Source organism: Macrotis lagotis, chromosome X (assembly GCF_037893015.1).
Source record: "Macrotis lagotis isolate mMagLag1 chromosome X, bilby.v1.9.chrom.fasta, whole genome shotgun sequence".
Classification (NCBI taxonomy): Eukaryota; Metazoa; Chordata; class Mammalia; order Peramelemorphia; family Peramelidae; genus Macrotis; species Macrotis lagotis.
In genome coordinates, this window is record NC_133666.1 from 581,153,715 (window position 1) to 581,176,883 (window position 23,169).

At 32.2% G+C, this 23,169-nt stretch overlaps 1 long non-coding RNA gene across 1 annotated transcript in view; it reads right to left on the minus strand.

Moving 5' to 3' along the window:
* LOC141498348 (uncharacterized) overlaps positions 1 to 23,169 on the minus strand; it is a 197,069-nt gene that overhangs the window by 115,937 nt on the left and 57,963 nt on the right. The gene's annotated exons all lie outside the window — the stretch shown is intronic.

Sequence of the window (23,169 nt, forward strand, 5' to 3'; positions counted from 1 at the left end):
AGGGGTAACTGGGTTGCATAGTGGATAGACTCTTGGAGTCAGGAGGACCTGAATTCAAATGTAAACCTGGACAAGTCAGTTAACCCTGATTACCCCATAAAAAAATAAACAAAAAGAATTCTTAAAAAAAAAAGATTCAATTTAAGCGTTGCCTCCTTCAGGAGTACTTTTCTCATCTCTCCAACTACTAACATCTCCTCTCCTGTTAGTGTCCATATATTCTATATTTGCATTGTATGATCTAGTTTCCATGTAACCTATGTTTCTGGCCAAGAACATTTTACATGAGACTCCTTTAATTGTCAGAGAAAATGCTAGTAACAACATGATTACATAAGGGGAAGAATTGGCTCAAGATCATAGGAAAAGAGAAGTACATCCATGATACTAGATTCTTTTAAGAGTCTATTATAAGCATATGGAGAATTCTCTATAAAAGATGGAAACTAAGGAAGCTGAGTGATATTGAAAATCCTAAAAATCTAATATTAAGGAGTAGATGCAATCTGTAAGAATGAGCCTAGTTTAAGACTTTTGAGTACCAAGTGAAAGATTTGAGAGTATATAATTAAGGCATATCAGAAAGTTTTTTCCTAGTTCAATCTCAGAATATTGTCTGGGAATAAACACTTGAGGAACTGTCAGGAAGAAATTATTTTGGGAGATTCCATACTACCTCACCCTCTGAAAAGAGACTGAGAGCCCTTAAAATTCTCCCACAATTATGGGAGTCACATAAGAAATGTTCCATGTGTGTACATTATTTCTCTCATGAGAATATAAGTTTTTGAGGGCAGGGAATATTTTTGTTTTTTTTTTCTTTCTATGCCTAGCACTTAGCACTACACTTAGTACACTGTTGATTGATTGCTTGCTGTGGATCCCACCATTTCAGAAAATATGTTATTCTTTGTATATTCAAATGACATTCAACTCATCATCATTAATACTTATGAATCTATGTGAATATACTAAGTACCATAATACCTGTGAAAGCTTTGACAATTACAGCTATATATCAACAAACTTCACAAATAGCTAAAGAAAAAAAAAACTTCTATGATAGAAACTTTATAATGCCAGATCAAAGGGTTCCACTGGAGGACAGAGTGTGTTGTCTGTTAGGGAAAAATGGTAATTTTAATTACTTGTGGTTGTTTTTTTTAGATTTTTGCTTGGGTATATTAATTAAATGTTGCTTTTAAACAGTTATTATTTGTTTTATACTCATTGATGGTGAATATTAATATAGAATGAAGAATGGCATAAAAACTTTTCATTCAGTCATTCACTCATATTCATTCATTTCTAAACACAATTTCATCATTCCCTCTATTTATTCAAAACAAGCTCAAACAACAGAAACTTCATTGTATACTAAAACCACCAACTCTCCCCTTCCTGATGCATTCCATACCCAATTCTCTTGTGAAATATCTAAAACAATCTACTAATACTTCCACACTATTCTTTTTAAAGCAATATTGGACCAAAATTTTACCTTAATAGCTTTTGTAGGAAATTGTGTTTCTTTAATGTATGTTCCATGAATATATGATGGAAATTTTTTTCCCTTCTTATTTCAATGACAGCAGGCTAAAATAGCATGGATATAAGCCACAGTTCTTTATATAAGGTATGTATTTTTACTGTCTGTTCTCAGGAAATAGGTAATATGTTACCAAGAATGTAGTCCAACTGGTTTGGGTTGTATTTCTTTTTTTTTTCCCTTCAAAGGAACAGAAAACAAACCTGTTTGTTTTTTCTGTTTGTTATTTAAAATATTTGCGGTCCATCATTTCAAATCTCTCCATTTCTCATACTGGGTATACATACATACATATATGTATTCTGTATACATATATGTACATATATATTAGCAAAAGTCAAGGGGGAGAAGAACTTAAATGTCAGTTTTGTTACAATAACATATCCCATTGGAGTTTTTTTAATGACTGAGAAAGTAGTTTTATTGTCAGATCCCTGGTTTCCAGGCTACATAATATCATTTTGCGTTACTTTAAGTTTGAATTTATTGTGTTACTTTTTCCTCAAAGGCAATGAATTCTATAGTATTGTATAACTTTTTCTCAAAGGCAAAATTATCTTTTTATTAAGAATTTGTTTTTTCAACTTTTTTCAATTTTTAAGTAAATTTGTAAATCAAGAGGCAAGAGAAGAAAGATAAATTTTAAGAATTACTACTTCCTTAAAATACATTCACAAATCAATTGGCATAATTGGCATAATTATAGGTTTTTTATTAATATATATATAGTGGCAATGAACTGATTAGATACAAAAGTAGCAGACAGATACCTTCCCTGGATGTGGGGTAATTAGAAATTAGATTTAAGTTACTTAACCATGATCTCTCAGCTAGTAAGTGGCAAGTGTCTGAGGCTGGATTCTAACTCCCATCCTCCTGAATCCAAGGTCAATGCTGTATCAACTGCTCCACCTCTTTTAATTCAAGGACTATGGTGGTAAGAACTTTCTTTTCTGGTTCTCCAATAGAGAAAACTGAGGTGGTAAAGTGAGGACAGTATATAAAAAAAAAATCCCCCAAACCTGGGACATACTCTTTCAAGGAAGGAGTGTGAGCTCAAGCTTGAAGTATAATGATAGTGAGATATAGAAGTAGGGAAAATGTGTAAATAAAGAAAAATTTGCAGCTTTTTATTATTAAAGATCCTTTCCTGAATTCAAGACCAGTTTTCTTCTCCAGTCTAAGGAATTACACTATTTGAAATTTCTTCCCTCAAATGACCATTTTTCTGTATTCATTTTTATACATGTTTTCCCTCAGTATCTCTCTGCTCCTGACTGGATTCTTAGAAGTATCATCCAATCTCTCCAATAACATGATTAATGAGAGTAGAGAGAGTGAAAATTACCACCCACTAAGGGTGACTCCCTGTGCGATCCTCTCTTGGGAATTTCTCTCAAACTAGAGTTCTACCACCATGAGACTGTTCACCATTTTTCTGGACAACTTTTGGAATTTCTTTCTCTTATAGCAAGGATAGCTTCTTTGGTTAACCAATCATACTGCCCCCTTACTGATCCAAATAGAGAAGAATTCACACCTAGTAAAGGAATCACAGAATATAGCCAATATTATCTATATCTTTCTTGAAACTTGATCATATTTATTTATTTATTAATTGATTAATTGAGGTGGCATTCTGGAACCCCTTCCCTGAGAGTACTATTAATTATTCATACTTAATAATCTAAAAATATTGCAAAAAAGGAATAAAGTAACCAAATCTTCTAGCTGAATACAGTATTAGAATGTAATAAATGAATCTACAGATTCAAATTCACTGAAGGTATCCTTGGTAAAATCAAAGTATCAGGAGTGATGAGGATATTGTATACTTAATTACATTCTCACATGATTTTCATTTCTTCAGCTGGATCTCTTTATTTTGAAAGTTTTTCATTCTATGCAATTTGAAAATGATGAGATATAGTAATATCTATTTTTAACCTTTTACTTGGATTTTGAATGCTAATGACAAAGGAATAAAGAAGGAACCCTCTGAAACCCACCCAAATTCCCCTCCAGGCAACTAGAAAAACTGCTTCAGAAATGTTTATAGGAGCAGGGAAGCAACTTACCTGCAGAGGAGAAAAGATCTGTCTTAAGCAGGTGAGATGGAAGTGAGGTCCAAGAGCACCCCAGTCAATCTCACAGCAAGGGATCTACAGAAAGCCTCTAAGCCTGGGGCAATCTACAAACAAGGATCTGTCCGGAAAAGCAGCAGCAGACCCTAGAGTGAGCAGTCCATGCAGCACAGCAAGACCTTGTCACAGCAGACCCATCCCCACAAGTGAAGCCTTGACCCCATTGCTGGCCAATAGTGAAGCCCCACCATGGGGCAGGCCCTACCCCTAGGACCTATCAGCAGGACATCCTGTTTCTATAGAAACTCAGCAGCAATGCCACACCCCTGGCAAGAAAGCTACCTCTCCATACCTAGGGGAGCCAACAGAGAGGCCCCCCCCTCCCAATACAAATCCCAACACAAATCAGAGAAGAATCACCTCCAGTGAAAACTTGCAGTCAAGCCCTGAATTTCAATAAAAGCCAGCAGTAAGGCCCAGAGTCCCAAAAGCTTGGGACAATACAGGAGTAGAACCTAACTCTCACATAAAAACACTAAGTCACCAAAAAAAAACAAAACTCAACAGATAAATGAACAAAAACCAAAAAAAGATCTTGACTATAGAAAGTTATGATAGTGATAGGAAGTATCAAGACATAAACTTTGAAGAGGACAGTAGTAATCAAATGGCTACACATGAAGTCTCAAAACAAATGTAAATTGGTCTGAGGTCCAAAAAGAATTCCTGGAAGAAATTAAAAAGAATTTAGAAAAGCAAATTAGAGAAGCAGAAGAAAAATTATGAAATAAAATGAGATTAATGCAAGGGATTCATGAAAAAAAGAGTAAATAGCATGGGAAAAAATATACAAAAATTTAATTAGGAAAATATATTACTAAAAAATTAGAATTGGTCAAATGGAAAAAAAGGAAGCATAAGATCTCACTGAAGAAAATAATTACTTAAAAATTAAAATTCAAGAAGTGGAAACTATTGACTCTATGAGACGTCAAGATACAATAAAACAAAATTTTAAAAATAGAAGAAAATGTTAAATTTCTCCCTGGAAAAACAACCTAGAAAATATGTCCAGGGGAGATAATTTAAGAATTATAAGACTGCCTGAAAGCCATGATCAAAAAAAAATTGGACATCCTTTAAGAAATTAGCAAAGGTGGGGAGGCAGCTAGGTGGCGCAGTGGATAGAGCATTGGCCCTGGAGTCAGGAGTAAATGAGTTTAAATCTGGCCTCAGACTCTTAATTGCCTAGCTGTGTGGCCTTGGACAAGCCACTTAACCCCATCACCCTGAAAAAAACCTAAAAAACAAAAGAAATTATTAAAGATGGGACAGCTAGGTGGTACAGTGAATAAAGCACTAGCCCTGAAGTCAGGAGTATCTGAGTTCAAATATGGCCTCAAACACTTAACACTTTAGCTATGTAACCTTGGACAAGTCACTTAACCCCATTGCCTTGCAAAAAAAAAAGGAAAGGAAAAAGAAGAAATTATCAAAGAAAACTGCTCTACTATAGTAGAACCAGAGGGCAAAATAGAAATTAAAAGAATCTACTCATCACCAGCTGAACGAGATTCCAAAATGAAAACTCCTAAGAACATCATAGACAAATTCCACAATTCACAGATCAAGGAGAAAGTACTGCAAGAAGTCAAAAAGAAATAAAGCAAATTTCCTGGAGCTATAGTCAAGATTAAAGCAGGATCTGGCAACTTCCACATTAAAGAACCAGAGGTCTTGGAATATGATATATCTAAAGGTAAGGGAGTTAGGGTTACAATCAAAAATTACCTAGCCAGCAAAACATAATCTTTCAGAGAAAAAATGAGCATTTAATGAAATAAAGGGTTTTCAAGCATTTCTTATTAAAAGACTGGAATGGAATAAAAAAAGTTGACCTACAAAACCAAGACTCAAGAGAAGCATAAAAAGGTTAAAAAAAAAAGAAAAACAAGGAAAAGAAACATAAATTCAGTAAGGTTAAACTGTTTATATTTACATATGGCAAGATAATATTTGAAACATAATAATATTATTGCAAAAAAGAACAATTAGAAGGTATATATAGACAGAGGGTATGGATATAAGGTGATTTTGATGGGATAATACTTCTAAAAGACAAGATAAATGTGTGAAAAAGAAATTTCACTGGAAGAATGAAGAGGTGGAAATTATCCCATATGAAAGAAGTATAAAAAAATTTATTATCAAGGAGAGGACAATGAAAGAGGGAGTGGGAGAAACTTAAACTTTATTCTCATAAAAAATTTTCTCAAAGAGGGAATAGCAAATACAAATCTATCTTACCCAATAAGGAAGTAAAAAAACAACAGCATAATAGAAGGGGGGAACTGAAAAAAAAGCAGGGTATATTGGAGAAGTATGTATAGTATATATTGGGGAAGTATATATATATATATATATATATTACATATATATATATATATATAATTTATACATATATATAATTTATACATATATATAATTTATACATATATATAATTTATACATATATATATAATTTATACATATATATAATTTATACATATATATAATTTATACATATATATAATTTATACATATATATAATTTATACATATATATAATTTATACATATATATAATTTATACATATATATTTTGGGGAAGCTATAAGAAGAGGGTAGGGTGGGTGAGTAAGAAAAAGAGATAGCAAGCAAAAATCTCATGGAGGGAAATACACAGTTATAACTGTAGATGTGAATGGGATGAACTCACACATAAAATGGAAACAAAGAGCAGAAGGAATTAAAAACCAGAATCTTACAATATGTTGTTTACAAGAAACACATTTGAAGCAGAAAGATACATATATGGTAAAGATAAGGGTTAGAACAGAATCTATTATAGGCTTTAGCTGAAGCAAAGAAATTGGGATAGAAATCAATCTCAGACAAAGCAAAAGTAAAAATATAACAAATTGAAGAGATAAAGAAGGAAATGATATCTTGCTGAAAGTTACCATAGACAATAAATTAATATCAGGACTAAACATATATGTGCCAAATGGTAGAGTATCTAAATTTTTTGAAGAAGTTGAATGAATTTCAGGAGAAAATAGGTAATAAAATTATGCTAGGCATATCAACTTTGACCCCTGCCCAGAACTAGATAAATCTTACTAAAGAAATAAACAAGGAAAGAAGTTAAGATGAATAAAATTCTGGTAAAGTTAGATATATAGCTCTTTGGAGAAAACTAAGCAGAAATAGACAGGAATATATACCTATTTCTCAACAGTACATGGCATCAACACAAAAATTGATAATGTATAAGTCTTCCCCCCCAAAAAAAACACAATCTCAACCAAATGGAGAAAAGCAAAAATAATAAATGCATCCTTTTCAGGTTATAAGGCAATAAAATTACATTCAATAATGGACAATGGAAATAGAGATTTAAAATAATTACAGATTAAATAATCTAATCCTAACAGACAAGTGGGTCAAAAAACAAACCACAGAAGCAATCCATAACTCCATTAAGTAAGACAACAATAAAAAAATATACCAAAATGTATAGGATGCAGCCAAAGCATTACTTAGGGAAAATTTCTATCTCTAATTGCTTATCAATAAACTAGAGGCTAAGAAATCGATGAATTAGACATGCAACTAAAAAAACTAGAAAATGAACAAAGTAAAAATCCCTAATTAAACATCAAATTGAAAATTCTGCAAATCAAGGGAGATTTTAATAAAATTTAAATTAAGAAAATCATTGAAGTAATCAATAAAACTGGAGGGCAGTTTTATGGAAAAAATAATAAAATAGATAAATCATTGGTTAATATGATTTTTAAAAAGGAAAGAATAAACCAAATCACTAAGTATCAAAAATTAAAGTGACAAATTTACCACCAATATAGAGGAAATTAAGACAATTGTGAGGAACTATTTTGCCCAAACATATGCCAATGACTTTGACAATCCAGATGAAATCGATATATATCTATATAACAATGAATTACCCAGATTAACAGAAAAAGAAATAAAATACTTAAGCTAGTTTTAGAAAAGGAAGTTGAATAACCCATCAATGAACTTCCTATGAAAAAATTCCCATGGCCAGATGGATTCATAAGCAAATTCTACCAAACATTTAAAGGACAATTAATCTTAATACTATATAAATTATCTGGGAAAAATTAGGGAAGTCCCACCAAATTTCTTTTATGACACAAATGTGGTGTTAATATCCAAACCAGGGAGAGTCAAACAGTGAAAGAAAATTATGGCCCAATTTCCCTAATGAATATTGATGCAAAATTTTTTTTTAAAATTCTAGCAAAGGGATTACAGCAATATATCACAAGGTTAATACACTATAGGCAGGTGGGATTTATACCAGGAATAAGGTCTGATTCAATATTAAGAAAACTATCAATAATTGACCACATCAATAACAAAATCAACAGAAATAATGTGATTGACTCAGTATATGTGGGGAAAATTTTGACAATGACAACACCTATTCCTATTTAAAAACTCTAGAGAACATAGGAATAAATGGAACTTAGCTTGAAATAATTAATATTTATCTAAAACCATTAGCAAGCAATATCTGTAATAAAGATAGGCTAGAAACCTTTCTGATAAGATTAGGGATGAAATAAGAATGTCTATTATTACCTCTATTATTTATTATTGAACTAGAAAAGTTTGCTATAAAAATAAGAGAAGAAAAAATACAATAATTAGAATAGGCAATAAGGAAACAAAACTATCATTCTCTGCAGATAATGTAATGTGATACTTAGAAAGTTCTAAAGAATCAACTAAAAACTATTTGAAACTGTTAACCACTTTCATAAAATTTCAATATACAAAATAAACTCACAAAGTCATAAGCCCTTATATATTACCAATAAAGTCAAGTATCGAGAGAGAAAGAGAAATTCTAAATAACTCTAGACAAAATAAAATACTTGGGAGCCTACCTGCCAAGACAAACTCAGGGAATATCTAAATTGAGAAAACACGTGTTACACAAAGTCAGTTCTAAAAAGCTGGAAAAATATTAATTGCTCATGGATAAGCCAAGTCATATAACAAAAATGACAATAAATTTGATAATTATCAAAAGTGACAATAAATTAATCTATTCAGTGCCATACCAAGCAGACTGTCAAAAATATTTTTTATAGCTAGAAAAAAAATTGTTAAATTCTGTGGAAGAACAATAGATCATAAATGATCCAAGATAATTATAAAAGGTTTGAAAGAACTATCAAGTCTGAATGCAGATTGAAGGATAAAAGTTTCAATTTTTTATCATTTGTTGTTTGCTTTTGCTTTCTCATGTTTTTTTTTTTCCCTTCTAGTTCTGATTCTTCTTTCACAACATGACTTAAACGGAAAAAATATGTCTAATATGATTGTACATATATATAAGCTATATCATTTGGGGGAGGAAGATGAGAAGGGAAGAAGTGAGAAATATTTGGAACTCAAAATCTTACAAAGATGAATGCTGAGAACTATCTTTACATGTATTAGAGAAAAGTAAAATACTAATAAAGAAAAAATAATAAAATTTTTTAAAAGAATGAAAGATCAGTAATATCAAGGGACACAATGCAAGAAAAATGCAAAAGAAGGTAGTATGGTCATACCAGATCTCAAATTATATTATTAAGTGGAAATCCCCAAAACAATCTGGTACTCACTACAAAATGGAGTGATGGATCATTGAAACAGATTAGATATAAATTACATTATAGGAAATTACCATAGATATCAATTATATGATAAACCCAAAGATACAGTTTTTTTTACAAAATCTTATTATTTGACAAAAACTGCTGAGAAAACTGGAAAACAGTATGATTAAAAACTAGATATAGCCCACCATCTCACACCATATACTGATACATGATTTATACATAAAACGTAAGCAAATCAAGAAAGCATAGAACAGTTTGTCAAATATATGAATAATGGAAGCATTTAGAATCAAAGAAAAGCTAGAGAGCATTAAAAAATATAAAACAGAATTTTGACTTTATAAAATTTGCACACACAAAACTAATGCAACCAATATTAGAAGAAAAACATAAAATTGGGGAAAATATTTTGCTGCATGAATCTCTGATAAAAGTCTCATTCCTCAGATATATAGATAATTTAGTCAAACATATAAAAATACAAGTCATTCCCCAATTCATAAATGGCTAAATGATATAAATAGGAAGTTTTCAGACAAAGAAATCTAGGCTATAATTATATTTTGAAATGCTCTAAATCACTATTGCTCAGAGAAATGCAAACCGAAACAACTCTGAGTTACCACCTTACACCTAATCAAAGTGGCTAATATGATCAAATGTTGGATGTTAGAGGGGATGTGCAAAAACTGCAACACATGCATTATTGGTGGAGTTGGGTACTAATCAAACTGTTCAGTGACCAATTTTGGAACTATCACAGAAGGGCTATAAAATTGTAAATACCACTGATAGATCTATTTCCCAGTCATCACCAAAAAAAAGGAGGGGAAGGATTTATTTGTATAAAAATATTTCTAGCAGCTATTTTTGTGGTGACTAAGAGTTAGAAATCAGAGGGATGTCCATCAAATGGGGAATGGCTAAAAATACTGTGGCATAAGATTATAATGAAATATTATTTTACTTTAAGAAGCAAACAAGAGGAAAATTTTGGGAAAAAAGCTGGAAAGATTTATATGAACTTGTGTTTAGGGAAGTGAACAGAATCAAGTATATATTATTCACAGAAATAGCAATATTGTTTGATAAATAATTGTGAATGTCTTAAGTATTCTCAGCAATACAGTGATCTAAGACAAAGAACATGTGATGAAATATACCATCTGCTTCCAGAAAAAGAACTGATATTGAATGAATAGACACAAGCATGATATTTTTTACTTCCTTTCCTTTTTTTATTCATGTCTTCTTGTACAAAATGCCTTTTTTTGGCATAATTGCACAAGTATAACCTATATCTGATTCCGCACCATTTCAGGAAGCTGGTAGAGGTGGAAAGAAGTAAGGGATAGAATTTGGAACTCAAAACTTTAAAGAAAAATTTTAAAAAATAGAAAATAAGAAAATAAAGGAAAATTGTTTTAATGTTTTTAAAGATTTTATATATCAAATATTGTATCCAGATAATTTCAAGCAAAAGTTCTCTTTAGTGCCCTATGATGATTTCGTGGTTGAGTTCTCTGGGAAATTGTGAGATCTTCATTTATATTATGTAAATTTGCAATATTAGGAAAGTCAAATGAAGAAGTAATCATTAAGCCCTGAGAATACAGATAAAGGTAAAAATAACAAGTAACCATGTACAAACAAGATTACATATTGGATAAATCAGATATAATTACAAAAGAAAAACTGATATTAAGGAGATTGAGGAAAGGCACCTGTAAGAAGTAAGTTTATAGCTAAGAGTTGAACGAGGTAAAGAAGGCAGAAGACAGAAATGAGGAAAGATGATTCTAGACATGGAACAATGAATGAAAATCCAGAGTCAAAAGATGAGTGTGCAATTGAAGTACTAATAAGGAGTCCAGTGATACTTGATACTAAAGTAAGTGAAGGAGAGTAAGATATAAGAAAAATGGAAAGGTAAGAGGGAGTCTAAATTATTAAGAGCTTTAAGCACCAAATAGTGCATTTTTATATGTCCCTGGAGTTTATTAAGTTGAAGAGAGGAGAAGTGATATAGTTAGACCTGAACTTTAGGGAGATGACTGGAGTGGAGAGAGACTAAAGCATGAGACTTTGTGATTATAACCACTGGATAATATCTTACTAGGTGATCAGTAGGTGCTCTATTTTTGGAGCCTGATATGCCATATTGCAGAGTTGCTACCACTTCTTCTATAATACATACCATTATGTACAAGACACTCCAAGAGAAACCCTTCTAATAAAGGGTTTTATGGAGGCAATGAACTGATTCTGAATTGCCATAATAAACTCTTCAATTTCCACAGATAAATCAGCATGATTCATAGTTCCCCGACTTCAATACTTCTGTGTTGGTATATAATTGACTGAGGTTGGGAATTTGTCTCTTGATTCCACTCTTGGGTCTTAAAGATGGAGTCTATGAAATAATAGACTCCATCTAGAGATAAACATGCTTTGGTTATGTTCAATAAAGCCAATGGTGTTAGCAGCTTGTACTGTTGTTTGGAAAAGTGATGATTGCTTGTTCCACATGTATTTCAGCAAGTGTTTTTTTTTTTACTTTTTATTTAATCATGTGAACTGTGAATATTGATTTTTGCCCTTGCCCTTTGCCCTGATTTGAAGAGGAAATATATTTATCTATAGCAACCTTAGGGTGATGGGCCTTGCATTTGTAAAAATTACAGGGAAAAACCACAAAATAAAAAAGAAAGAAGTTAAGAAGGTGAATGAAATCTTAGAAAACTTAGAAATGATACACTTCTGTAGAAAACTAAATGGGGATAGAAAAGAACATACCTTTTTCTTGGCAGTACATGGTATCTAAACCAAAATTGACCATGTACTAGGGCATAAAAACCTTATAATCAAATGTAAAAAGGCAGAAATAATAAATGCACACTTCTCAGGCCATGACGTAATAAAAATTACTTGTAATAAAGGGTCAAGGAAAGATAAACCAAAAACTAATTTGAAACTAAATAACTAAATTTTTAAATAATTGGTGGATCAAATAGCATATAAAATAACCAATAATTATATCCAAGAAAATGATACTAAAGAGAAAATATACCAAAATTTATGGGATTCAGTCAAGGCACTTTTGAAGGAAAACTTTATATCTCTAAATATCTATATGAATAAAATAGAGAGATCAGTGAGTTTTGTATGCAAATGAAAAGCTAGAAAAACAACAAATTAAAGATCACCAATAAATAACAAATTAGAAATTCTATAAATCAATAGAGAGATGAATAAAACTGAAAGCAAGAAAAACCATTGATCTCAGAAATAGAACTTGGAGTTGGTTTTATGAAAAAACCAATAAAATAAGTAAAACTTTGGGTGATTTGAATAAAAAAGAAAGAAGATAGCCAAATTACCAGCATCAAAAATGAAAAAAGATGAACTAACCACCAATGAAAAAGAAATTAAAGAGGTAATGTGGAGCTACTTTGCCAAACTGCATGCTAATAAATTGAATAACCTGAGAGAAATGGATGAATATTTACAAAAATACAAACTGCTCAAATTAATAGAAGAGGAAATAAAATACTTAACCCCATTCAGAAAAAGTAATTGAAGAAACCATCAATAAACTCCCTTCTTAAGGTCCAGATGAATTTACAAGTGAATTCTACCAAACATATCAGGTGTAATTAATTCCTATTCTGCATAAACTATTTTTAAAAAATAGGAGAAGAAAGAGTTCTGCCAAATTCCTTTTATTATACCAACATGGTGCTGATACCTAAACTAGGAAGAATCAAAACAGACAAAGAAAATTATAGAGAAATCTCCCTAATGAATATTGATGCAAAAATATTAAATAAAATTTTAGCAATGAGACTATAGCAAGTTATTACCAGGATAATATACCATGATCATGTAGTTATTATATCAGGTAGGCAGGAATTGTTCAATATTAGAAAAATACTCAACATAATTGAATATATCACTAACAAAAGCAACAGAAATCATATGATCATCTCAATAGATGTTAAAAAAGCCTTTGATAAAATACAACATCCATTCCTATTAAAAACACTAGAATGTTTAGGAAGAAAATAATAACTATAATATATAATAAAATATAATAAATATAAATAAAATAATAAATCAGATCTATCTAAAACCATCAACAAATATTCTTCTCACATTACTATTCAATATAGTATTAGAAATGCTAGCCTTAGCAATATTAGCAGAAAAAGAAATTGAAAGAATCAGGATTGGCAATAAGGAAGTAAAGCTTCCACTCTGCAATGATATGATGGTATACTCAGAGAACCCCGAAAAAAATCATCTAAAAAACTCTTTGAAACAATTAATAGATTCAGCAAAGTAGCAGGATATATAAAATAAACCCACATCAGCATTTCTATATATATATATGAACAACAAATCCTAAGAGCAAGAGGTAGGAAGAGAAATTCCATTTAAAGTAACTATAGACAACATTAAATATTTGGAAATCTATTTCCCAAGACAAACCCAGAAACTCTGTGGACACAATTATAAAGCACTTTTCACCCAAGTAAAGTCAGATCTAAATAATTGGAAAAATGTCAAATGCTCATGTTAGGTCAAGTAAATATGATAAAAATGACAATTCTACCCAAATTAAATTACTTATTCATTGCCATATCAATCAAACTACCCAATAACTATTTTATGAGCTAGAAAAAATAATAACAAAATTCTTCTGGAACAACAAAAATTCAAGAATAGCAAGGGAATTGATGAAAAAGAAATGTAAAATTTGGTGACCAGGCTGTAAAGATCTAAAATGATACTATAAAGAGGTAGTCATCAAATCTGCCTGGTTCTAGTTAAGAAATAGAGTGATGAAAAAAATTAAGAAAAAAGAAATAGAGTAATGGATCAGTGGATCAAGGATAGGTTCAAAGGAAACAGTAGTAACTGGCTACAGTAATCTACTATTTGACAACAAACCCAAAGGCATTAGCTTCTGGAGTAAAAACTTAATATTTGACAAAAATTGTTGGGAAAACTGGAAAATAGTATGGCAAAAAAACTAGGCATAGATCCACATCTCACACCCTATCATAAAATAAGGTCAAAAGGTATGGGATTTAGACATAAACAGCAACACCATAGATAAATTAATAAACTAAGAAATGCTCTATCAGATCTATGGAAAAGGGACAAATTTATGATCAAACAACAAATATAGTATGTTATTAAACTGCAAAGTTAGTGATTTTAACTATATTAAATTAAAAAGGTTTTGCACTAATAAAAATCAATGCTTCCAAAGTCAGAAGGAAAGCAGAAAGCTGGGAAACAATCTTCACATATAGGAGTACTGATAAAGGTCTCATTTCTAAAATATATAGAGAACTGCCTCAAATTTATAAGGTTACAAGTCATGCCCCAATTGATAAATGGTCAAAGGATGTGGATAGACAGTTTTCAAATGAAGAAATTAAAGCTATAAATAATCATATTGAAAAGTACTCCAAATCATTATTGATTAGAGAAATGAAGATTAAAAAAAACTCTGAGGTATCACCTCACCTATCTAAGATGAGATAAAGGGAAAATGATTAATACTGGAGAGGTTGTGGGAGGATTGGGACATTGATTTATTGCTAGTGGAATTGTGAAATGATCCAACCATTCTGGAGAGCAATATGGAACAATGCCCAAAGAGCAATAAACCGTTCATACACTTTGACCCAGTAATTCTAATATTAGGCCTATATCCAGAAGACATCATAAAAATAGCAAAGGTCACACGTGTTCCAAAATATTCATAGCAGCTCTTTCTGTAGTGGCAAAAAATTGGAAATTGAGGAGATGCACATCAACTGGGGAATGGTTAAACAAGTTATGGTACATGAATACTATGGAATAGAATTGTTCTATAAGAAACCATAAATGTTCAGACTCTAGAGAAACATGGAATGACTTACAGATCTAATACTGAGCAAAGGGAGCAGAACCAAGAGAGCAAGGTACACATTAACAACATCATTGTGAGATGATCAGCTCTGATGGAAGCAGCTACTCTTAGCAGTTCAAAGTGCTAAGACAACCATATTAGACTGGCTATGGACAATGTTTTATCCCCATCCAAAGGAAGAAAACAAAACAAAAAGAAAAAAGAACAACCCTTCAGAATCTGATGAACACTTTATAAAAATTATTTCTTTTGTATCTCTCTTAATCCTAATCCATTTTATCCAAAATGACTGATCTGTAAACATGTTTATCACAAATATGTATGTGTAATCTTAACTTGACTGTTCACTGCTGAGGGGATAAGGGTGGGAAAGGAGTGTAGAAGGAAATTTTGTAACTTAAAAATATACAAATTAATATGGATAAATGTTGAAAACTTTCATAACATTTATTTGTAAAAATAAAATATAAAAAATTCAAGATAAAACATTTAAATTTGTTAAGGTTTTTCTTATTTCAAAAGCATATAAAATATATAAATATACAAAAGGATGCATAATTATAGGTATTAATTACTTTAATTTTTTTGATCCATTTAGTTTCAATTACAAGTGCCAGTCAATCTTTTAACAATTCAGTCATGGTATTCTTAGAAATAGATCTATATTTGATGAACCTCCCCTAAAAGAAATCAAGCTGTTCTGAAGTATCACCATGATCTACTGGTTTATTTGATCTCTAGATTTATAACTGAATTATTCAGTTTCTAAATTTCCTTGGCAACAATTAGTGATTTCTAAAGATGCCAACCAACAGGTAGTTATCACATTTAGCATCATTTTTTGTAAAGATACACACAGAATTTTCACAGAAATAAAAAAGCATTCCCTTTTTTCCACTTTTCTAATGGAGAAAGAAGAACATTGGATTTGGAGTGAAAGGACCCAAGTCTGAATTCCAGCTCTGTTACTTAACTCTTGAAAATGCCATTCTTGGGGCAGCTAGGTGGCGCAGTGGTTAAAGCACCGGCCCTGGAGTCAGGAGTACCAGTGTTCAATTCCAGCCTCAGACACTTAATAATTAGCTAGCTGTGTGGCCTTGGGCAAGCCACTTAACCCCATTGCCTTGCAAAAACCTAAAAGAAAAAAGAAAATGACATTCTCTCTAAACAAACATCAGTTTTATCATCTATAAATTGAAAGAATCAAATGATCTTTTAAGTTCTCATCCTACTCAGAATTCTATGAAATTATTCCCCCCTCTCCCCAACACACACACACATACACACACACACACACACACACACACACACACACACACGCAACAACAAAATTTAGGTAACTTTTAAGTAGAGTGGATTTAAATTCTAGGGACCAGAGTTTAAGTCTGGGATCTGCAGTTTATCTGATAAGTATGAGATCAAGTTGTCAGAGCATCAGTTACCCAAATCTTAAAAATGGAAAAAAGAAAGCAAATAGAGGACAATGAGAAAATTTTTACTAAAGTTATAATAGATATGATAGATACATTAGATAGGTAGATAGATGATAGATAGATAGATAGATATAGATACTGTATTTCCCCCATGTATAAGATGTATATGATGCACCTTAATTTTAGTGCCCAAATTTGAAAAAAAAGTATTACATAAAGTTATTGAACTCAAATTTTCCCATCATAAAATTCATACAACTACTCATCACAGTCAAAACTCCATTAGCTCATCCTCAACTATTTGATAACTAATCAGTGTCTCAAGAGAGGCTTTGCCTATTCTCCTGCCTATGCTCTGGTCTGTGGTTGACCACAAACACTCCCTGGGCAAATCTGGTGCATAGACTCATGCTTAGTCCATTCCATTTCCTGAAGTACCAATTGTGTCCTTTGAAATGAGTCACTTCTTTTTTCATCAGGAATTCTTCTTGCCTTATGCTGAACCATCTTTGTGGACACAGGAATTCCAATTGCACTTTGCTCATCAATCTGTTCTGTTCAATTCCCTCTCTAAATCAGGCCATTTAGCTAACTTGCCTTTCATGACCTTCTGCCATGGCATTTTCAGTAGGGTTTCTTCTTCCAGTAGCCAGTCTTGGATTGTTTTCTCAGATGGGGAGGATCAAACTTGATTTAGCAAATTGATCAAATGATTCAAAAATTGATCCAGCAGTTTGATTTCCATCCACTTTTGTAAATTGGACCACTTTGAACTTGAATTCAGCACTGTACAAAAATTTTTTGTGAGTCATTTCTGGGCAGAACGTGCCCAGAATGCAAAATGTAACTTAAATAACAAATGTAACTTAAATAACAAAGTAACAAATGCAAAACAATGAGTTCAAAGACTAATGGGAAAAAGCAGGAAATGCAAGTATAAAATGCTCCCGAATTTTTTGGAAAAGGGTGCATCTTATACATGGGAAAATATGGCAAATATTAAGTCATTTATTAAGCTTTATAAGCACTATCTACCAGACAGATAGTAGGTGTCAAATACTAATATACAAATACAAATAAACAAGATGATTTTTGTCCTCAGGAAGCCTAGATTGATTTTTATGGGGGGGGGGAACAAAAGGGTAGTAGAAAGTGTCAGTATTCAGTAGGCGGGGGTATGGAAGTAAGGAAATTTCAAATGAATTGGATGTAAATAAAGCAGCATTATACAAATTCATCAGACTCACTCTCCTCCAGAATCTTTGGTGTCCTGTGGCAAGATTAAGGCAGGATAACAGGAGATGACTCCAAATACACTGGGAGATCTTGACCTTTTTTTTATTTTTATTGTTTTTGCAAGACAATAGGGTTAAGTGACTTGCCAGAGGTTACACAGCTAAGTAATTATTAAGGGTCTGAGACTGGATTTGAATTCAAGTTCTCCTGACTAGGGTTCTATCCACTGCTCCCCTAACTGGCCTTTTTAAGCTCTTTCTCAGGTCTCATTTTGTCTGAGACCGTACTCAATTCCGTAATCTGAGACTAGGTAAGAAATGAAGCAAAAGATGATATAATTTATCTGTTCAAAAAAAATCAATCTGGGAGGTGAAGACCCTCAGAATTTCTAGACAGAACAGAAATAATTGCTATTTATTCTTACTCTGAATCATCAAAAAATGACAATGACCAAGTCAGACTTGGAATTGAACCCATTACTGTTCAATCAATGAGAGACAGTGATTTGGGTTTAAGGTATACTTAAGTAGCTTCTTTTAAATTCCAATGGACTTTATCAAAGCCAGGTTTTCCAGGTCTCTATTTCAAGAAATCAAAAAATGAAATCACATCAAACACATGGGTTAATTTTCATATTTTAATTTTTACCTATCATATTGAATATTTAGGTAATGGTCCACCTCTCTACCACTACTTCCCTTCCAGTATAATTCCTACACCCATCAGCAAGCAAGGAATGAATTGAATGCTAAAGCAATGCCTTGTCAAATTTTGTTTGGAAACAGCCCATGGGGAACAACTATAAACAGAATGTACCTGGAACATTGCTTTAGGCATCAAAACTAAGGGCACATTTTGAAAATTAATCATTAATCATGTTGTAAATAATATTAAATATGATTAATGACTTTTGTAACCCATGCACATTTGGAAAATATTTTCATTTCTCCTGCAGTTTAAAAACTAGCTAGTAAAAATTCATAGTTAAGCAATGTTTCCAGATAGTGTGGCTCTTCTCTCCTACTTGGTTACACAACAAAGGAACTCCACCCCAGTATCACATCATCTTCCTCTACCCTCTGTGGAAGCCTGTCTAGAATTGGCTTTGAATGAATGATTGAAAGAATAAAAAGCTATGTTCTATATGCTTAGAGTTATGTGTTAAACACAGAATACATTTATAAGACCTTCAAAGAATAAGCATTCTTTCAGAAAGAGATGTTTATATAGAGTAGATATGAATATGGAATGGAGTTTGTTTTCCGGGGATGTGGAGTGGAGGGAGGAGAGAAAGGGGAAGTAAAAGATCTTCTAGGAAAGGGAGTAAATATTTCTATATTTCCTACTAAGTGCTAAGTGCTTTACAAATTTTCTCATTTGATACAACTCTGCAAGGTAGGTGCTATTGCTATTTTACTGTTGAGGAAACTGAGACAAAGATTAAGTAACTTGCCTAAGGTCACACAGCTACTAAATGTCTATGGCGGGAATTGAACTCAGATATTCCTGACTCTAGGCCCAGTACTTTATTTCCTGTGCCACCTAATCACACCTGGAGAGAGGACCTAGATGGATGAATGGATGGTATGTGGAGATGAGATCTAGTCTAGTATCTAGACCCAGTCAAGAGATAGAGTAAGCTAAGTGTAATAGTTTGAATGGGTATAGCTCCCAACCAAGTGAACATGTGTAGTTCACAGTAATGGCCAGCATAGATTCATTCAGGAAGATGCAGGTGTTCAAATATTAAAACCAATTTGCAGGATTCTCATCATCTAGGCATCCTAGAGCCCCTGCCTTTCTACCACAGGACAATTTCCAAGGGTCTCTCTCTTAGCAAAGCACTAATATCCAACCAATATTCATGTTCATAGCTTCAGGGATCATTTGCTTTTATTGACCCAGGCTTCAAAATGATAAATTTGGGCTCTTTGAGGGCTAGAGCTCTGGAGTGGGCAAGACAAAGAAGGTCATGCAAGAGGTCATGAAGAGCTGGATCACTTTGTGGGAGATTTTTTAATGTTTATTTCTTTTATTTTTAATTTATGGAATAAAATAACATTTTCATAACAGAATAATCTTTTAAAAGATGAATACACATGAAGCTGCAAATTTATCATGTACAATTTTGTATTCCTTTTAATATATAATAAAATTATCACGTAAATTTCTTTTTTTCTTTTTTACTCCTTTTTTCTTTCTTCCCACCTCACCCCCACTCTATAGATGGTTGTCATTAGAGACAAATATACATATACATGTAAAATAATTTTATACATACTTCTGTTTATCAGTTCTTTCTCTAGATGCAGATAACATTTTTTTCAGCTGCCCTTTGTAGCTAATTTAGGTATTTATAATAGTTAAAATGACTAATTTGCTCAAAGTTTTTCTCAAAACAATATTGCTATTACTGTATACAATGTTCTGTTAGTTCTGCTTATTTTGCTCTTCATTATTTTGTGCAAGTCTATCCATGTTTTTCTAAGATCACTAAGCTCATTTCTTATAGCACAGCAGTATTCCATCACAATCATTATACCAAAGCTTGTTGGGCCATCCCCCAATTTGGAGGTAATATGAGTTTGGCTCTGCTATAGAATAGGTTTGCTAATCTAATCTGAACCTGGAAATCATATATATATATATATATATATATATATATACATATATATATATATACATATACATACTCTAGAGAAGACTCAAACTTAGAGAAGAATGGGTTGCTTCTATAGATAGTGAAATCATCAACTCTTCAAGATTCAGGAAGCTGAATGAGTTTGAAAAAACAGTTTTACTATTTACTGCTTATCTACCATTGAACAAGTCATGTCAGCTCTCTCAACTAAAATTTCCTCATCTAGTACAGTTTGGTATATAATAAGCATTTAATAAATGCTTATAGATTAAGGATGGTATATTGTTGTGGATCAAATGATGGGAGTTGGAGCAGGAAGACTTGAATTCCATTCCTTTCTCAAATTTACTAATTCTGTGAGTTTAAGTAAATCCCTAAGTCTCTGGGCCTCAGTTTCCTTATCACCTACTAACATCTAAGTAGCCTTCTAGCTTCAAATATATCATCTAATGAGTCAGATGATTAATGGAAAATATTGGATCAGAACAGGACTTAACTTTATTCTATGACATGTACCCCTTTGTCAATCTGATGAAACCAATAGAGTCTTTCATTGAATATGGAAAAAGGAAAGAAAAGAAACATATACACAGCACCTTCTATTTGCCAGACATTAGGCTAGTCTTTCACAAATATTCTTTCATTTGATTCTCATAACAGCATTGGGAGGTAGATATTATAATCTCCATTAAGTGGTTTGCCCAAGATCACATCAATAATTTCTATTTGAAGTCAGGTCTACCTGACTCCAGGCACAACCTTTTATCTACAATGCTACCTAACTGTCCCTAATGATTCTAAATGCAAAAAATAAAATACATAAGACTTCAAATGAAATTAATTATATCAAAATATTATTAGCAAGATATTTAAATTTTTAAAACCCATGGGATAAATGTTAGCTATGGTCTCTTCAAGTTGTGTATCTTGTGAACAGCACAGATAAAGAAAAAGAGAGAGAGAGAAAGGCAGAGAAATGTAGAAATGTGTGATTTAGATCTAGAAGAGACCATAATGATCACTTCATTAGATGCCCCTATTTTATAAATGATGTAACTTATATCCAAAGTACTGAGGTATCTTTCTTTACAATATAATAAGTCTGTGGTTGTGCTAGTCTCTGTGCTAGTAGTATGTTGGGCCCAACCTTTTATTCTCTTCATTAAATCATTGTTTTTGTAGATTCATGAATAAGTCCCTCCTATTCATTTGTTAAGAAAACAAAACAGTATCAAGATGACAAAAATATACCAAAAAGCAGATCTTGGAACTGTAAAAGTACAACAGTGTGGTTCCCTTTAACACTGAATCAGAGCCCTGTCTTTTTCAAGAGACTTTGAAGTCTCTTGCATTCTGGTATATTCAAGACTGGAAGTTTCTGAAAGGTTTTTATCAATAAATAAATAAGCCAAACTCTTTAAAATATAGTTTGTGTTGATGACACTTTCATCAAAAATGCTTCAGTGGATTTGGGCAGGTCCAGTGGTACAAGTCACTACCCATCTATGTCTTCTCAGCTTATGTGACTTTAATCTTTCTCATCTCAAAAAATCTCTTCAGGGAGGTTATGCCCTTCATGTCCAGAGCCTTCTCATAGATTTTTTGACACTTCATGGACATATTGGGAGTACACAAAATGTTCACCTATAATTGCTTATACATGTCTCCCTCACTAGTCACACATTTCTCTATTAAAATCTTTTTCAGGATGTCTGATGCACAATCTTTTAATGGCAATATGCTACAGCTCATAATAACAGCTAATAATAGGTAACCTTCATTGAGCACACATTAAGTATCAGACACTTCCCTTAAGTGCATTATGGTTGTCTTATTTGATGCTCATAACTATTGTGTGAGGTAAGTGGTATGATTATTCACATTTTACATCAAAGAAACAGAGGTTGTGACTTGCCCAGGGTAACACAGCTAGTATCTGGGGTTAAACTTGAATTCAGATCTTCCTGACTCTAAACCTAGTTCATTGTACCACCTATCTTTATACATGTATATGTGTATATAAATAGCTATATATATATGCATCTTGCATTTGCAAGCTGTCTCTCTTGCATTTTGTCAACTGTCTTCAACTTTCAATCAGTCAGTCCCTATCCTGAAACCAAAGACATGTCCAAGTTTCCCCATCCTTAAAAATAAACCCTATTTAAATTACACCATCCCCTTAAACTATTATTATTGTTATCTCTCTTCTCTTTCAAAGCCAAATTCCTAGACAAAGTAGTCTATACATGTTGCCACTCCTTTCTTTTTATTCACATCTTAACTCCTAGCAACCTGGTTTCCAATCATCACCCAAATGAAAGTACTCTCCAAAAAGCTGATCAGTGGGGTTAACCTCAGCATTATCTTAAACACCTCACTTTTCTTCATCCCACATGTCCAATTAGTTTTCAAATATTGTTATTTCTATTTATACAATTTCTCAGCATCAAAATGTTCTTTTTACTCACAGTCCTACTATTCTGATTCAGAAGCTAATTATCTCTCACTTAGAGTACAACAAATACCTCTAAATAGTTCTATTGTATCTAGTGTATTGACTCTCTAATCATCCCTCCAAGCTTCTGTCAAAATGT